Consider the following 4,717-nt stretch of genomic DNA (forward strand, 5'->3'; position numbering starts at 1 on the left):
TTTTAACTTTTATGGCTGCCACAGCCAGCTGGCCAAAGAAAACAAAATGAAAATGGCTAAAATTCAGTCATTTTTACAGATATTGTGCAAAACTTTGGTGTGGTAGTAGCCGAGAGTCGTTCATAACACATGCTCCAGATGCTGCAAACTGCATGAGATATTTGCTTAAAGCTTTCGCATTAACTGCACGAGTCAACCCCACGTCTGTTAGCAAAATATCTAAGAAACCACTGGATATGTTTTGATGAAACTTTCAGACAAATTTTTTTTGGAGTAAAAAAAAAATGGCTGCAAGTCAGACAGATCTACAGATACTGAGCAAGTAAGTAGCTGAGAGTCGTTCATAACACGTACTCTGAGCATTTATCGTTTTCACAGTTTGCCATTTTTATGATTTTAACTGTTCATTACTTTTACAGTTTCAACTGATTTGATAGTTTTTATGCTTGCTTTTATGCGTTATCAGAGTACAGCACTTTGACCAATGGCGTTGTTTATAAAGTGCTTTATAAATAAAAGTTGTATTGTATTATTTGTTATGTTATTCTCAAGGTAATTTTTCCACATAAGGGAGGTGGCAGCTTATAGGCTTTCCTTCAAGAAATACTAAATATTTATGTATTGCCTGTTTGTGAGGCAGTTTAATAATAATTGTTCACCATCCCAGTATCTTTTAAACAATTCACAGAAGTCTCTGATCTAGAAAGTCGGGGTGTGTGTGTCATTTCTTCCACAATCGAAGGAAGCAGAGCTCTTTCATCCACGACAAGCCTGCACAAGTAGTTCTTGTTATTGAAAAATCTAAAATGACGGCTACTCAGGTGGATGTGCTATAAAGTAGGAGCACAGACGTGGATGATTACATGTTAATATACAGAAAGTCTACCAAAAAAAAAAAAAAGCCATCTAAAATGATTTTAAAAGCAAAAGTCTGGAGACTCCAACGGTTTAACCGAGCTGTCCAAAGCAGCTGAGGGCTTGTTCTCAGCAGAAAGGCTGCACAGGGCTCAGATTTACTGTTCAGGTTGACTAATTCACAAGAGTCAATATTTTCCTGTTTTGTCTGACCAACAGAGGGACGGGACTGGCAAGTCTGAAATGGGATGGGTCCGGATGAAAAATGACTGACTGTCTGCGCCAACCAAACCAACAGGTAAATAACAAAAGCGCTAAAAAACAAAAACACTGTGGCGTTAAAGGGAGAGGCAGGGGATTGGTGCCTTTCTGGCCTTGTTGTGTTCTTATGAGGCATTGGAGCTCAGAGGGAGTCCTCCTCTGTTATCATTCAGTGTGTTCAGAGAAGTGTCTTTTGAAAGCAGATAAAAAGGTTACTGGAAGCTTAGTTCATTGAGGGCGACTGGAAATAATGAGAGAGAGCAGCTTAATGAGGAAGTGGAGACGCTAGACAACTACTCTTCACACACTCGTCTGTATTAACCCATCTTTCTGTCAGCTGGGACCGCAGCATCAACAACATGACGTATTTTTGTGCACAAGCAGAACGGTTGAATAAATCAAGTATTATACGCAGCAGCAACCCAGACGAGAAGTACCGGAGAAGATTAAAACTGAACTTCCTCTGGAACGACTGATAATAAAAGATGATGCAAGACGTCCACTTCGAACTTCTGCTGGTGATGCATTTAGAGCGTGCTGCAGTTGAAAGTTTTCCATTTCTGACTGATTCGCTTGCAAATGTCCTCGCGCTTTGAGACTTGACGCATTAATACGATGTAACCCCGATTCTGAAAAAGTTGAGATGTGTAAAATGTAAACAAAAGCAGAATTCAATGACTTGTGCATCTCATAAACCTGCATTTTATTCACAGTGGAACGTAGTAAACAACAACAAATACATTTTACAACTTTCTAGAAAAAAAATTCGGTCATTGTTTTTATTTGATGGCAGAAACGTCTGAAAAACTATGGGACAAGGGCGACAAAAGGCTGTAAAAGTAAATTGTACAAATAAAAAAAAAACCAGCTGGAGAAGCATTTTGCAACCAGTTGGGTTATCTGGCAACAGGTCAGTAAGACATGTGGGCAGAAGATCACCAGTCTGCTAAAAACATCTAAAAATAGGAGAACAATTTCAGAAGATACCTCAATGAAAAACTGGGAAGACTTCAAATATCCCATCACCTAAGGTTCATAATTTTATCCAAAGATTTCAAGAATCTGGAGACATCTTTGAGCTAATAGGACGAGGCGGGAAGGAGGAGGCTGGAAGTCGGTTCCTGGGATCTTAGGGCCTTCAGGCCGCGCTGCGTTAAAAACAGGTCTAGTTCTGTTCTGGACATCACCGCACTGGTTCAGGTTGTCTGACAACACAGTTCACCATCATCCACAGATGATGGTAAAAAAAAAGAAGCCAAATATGGCCCATATGTGGACAGGACCCAGAAACGGTGCCATCTTCACTGACCCAAAATTGATGTAAATGAACTGAAGCAAAGGTGGGAAGCTGTTCTGAGGTAAACGTACGATTCTGTTAGGAAACCACGTAAGTCATGCCTCTGTACTAGAGAGTAAAGGCACCATGTTGTCTGTTATCAGCACACAGTTTAAAAGCATGCCTCTCTGATGGTATAGGGGTGCATTAGTGGAATAGGCCGCTTGCACATCTAGAAATGCACCATGAATGTAAAAAGGAAAAATACAAGTTATAGACTTAGTTGCAGGCTCCCATCCAGAAGACGCCTTTTTAAGGGAAGGCCTTGCGTATTTCAGCAAGACAGAATAAACATCCTGCATCCAATACAGCAAAAAGACCCAGGACTGTTGAACAGGTTTGAGATAAGAACAGGATGACATTCTCCTCAGAAACCTCCAGCCGCTGCTCTCCTCAGTCCAGGCTCTTACTAAAACAAGAGGGGATGCTTCATGACCCTGTCCAAACGTCTCAGAACTGCCCATTCTTATTTTTTTAAAATGTTACCCTTCATTTAAACTTGATGTTTACTATGTTCCACTGTGAAGACATACAGGCTTATGAGGTTTGCAAATCACTGCATTCGGATTTCATTTATTCTTTTAATTAATGCCCCAACTTATTGGGGATTAGCGTTGTAATTCTGAAAAATAGTTTTTTATATTGGCTGCGATGTTAAAATGATTATTAAGCAGGGAGCTTTTTGCACATTCAGACTGAGAAAAAAAAGTTTATCCTCAGGCATGGAAACAGATTTCAGACAGTAAATAATTTATTATTTAGTCCCTGCCAATTTTCCTCTTTTTTCCCTTTAAGAAGACACGTTATGGCATGATAGCACATGCAATAACCATTTGCTGTTAAAATGACTGTAATCCATATCTTACAGTTACAGTCAAAAGTTTGCATACATCATTGTGCATGCATGTCAATAGTTCTGGGCTTTAAATAATGTATTTGAACTGCTCCCCCTTCTTAAAATGGAACGACACACGTTGGATTTCTGGCCGATATCCGATACCAATACCAATATTTGTTTCCCTAGACCTACTTACAGAGACTACGTAAATGTCTCTGCTGTGGAATTAAACTACTACATTATTCTGCGTGGTCTTTGTCAATTTGTCCTGCTACCAAATGCAGATGCCAAGAAGGGGTCTGAAAATGTAACAACACTTGAACTTGGGATTATGTTTAATGTCAAATTTATTCATGATATTTACTCTCTCTAACACAATGACAACACTTGAACAGTGCAAATTTGTACATTTTCACAAATCGAAACTCAATGGCGCGTGTGACATCATAACGTTGTGCTGGCGCTGCAGGTGTCCTTGTCACTGTGTTGTCATACAAAAACAGATATACAGTATTAACAGTGCCTTTTATATCGGTGATATTTAACTTAATTGCTAATATCTGTCGATACTGATACAATGCCGATATTATTGTGCTTCCCTACACAAAATTATACAAACCTCTCCCTAAATCTTTTAGTAAGTGGTGCTGAAGGGTCCATGTCTTCTAACTTGACAAGACCAAATGCTTATATTTCTCTTTAGTGATCATGATTGACTGCAGCTGTTAATTTCTCTTAGCCAGAGTTCATAAAAAGGGTTAGTTTCATAGCATTGCTTTCAATGACCATCTCCATCAGAAGAAAGACAACTGGTGAGGATGCTCAAGATTAAATAAACCAGGAAGCACCAAGACTCAAGCCTGCCATGAGCTGGAAGCTGCTGGAACACCGGAGTCCCTGTCCACTGACAGTTTTTGCGTCGCTGTGGACCTAAAGGGTCCCAACTATGTAGGCTAATACTAGGCTGTATCATGTATGATACAGTTTCTATCTACCTTATCATCATAATTCAATCTCAATGTCACTACCTACCATACCATACCACTTTATTTATAAAGCACTTAAAACAGCAACAAGGCCAACCAAAGTGCTGTACAGACAAAACAACAGGTAACACACAAAGCAAAATACAAAATGAGGTAAATCAGAATATAGATAAAAAAACGATGCAGATAATGACGACAAATCAGTGTGGAGCGTACAGGATCAAAACACAGATCATCTTGTGTTGAAAGCTGCTGAATAGTAGTGAGTTTTTAAACGGGACTTGAAAACCGAGAGGGAGGGGGCCTGTCTGACAAGCAGAGGTAACTCGTTCCAAAGTCTTGGTCCTGCTACAGAGAAGGCCCTGTCCCCTCTGCGCTTAAGACGAGTTCCTGGAACTGTGAGGAGCAACTGGTCCGCTGACCTAAGGGAACGTGGTGGGA

The sequence above is a fragment of the Nematolebias whitei genome, chromosome 5 (assembly GCF_014905685.2).
Source record: "Nematolebias whitei isolate Nwh7 chromosome 5, NemWhi1, whole genome shotgun sequence".
NCBI classification, from domain to species: domain Eukaryota; kingdom Metazoa; phylum Chordata; class Actinopteri; order Cyprinodontiformes; family Rivulidae; genus Nematolebias; species Nematolebias whitei.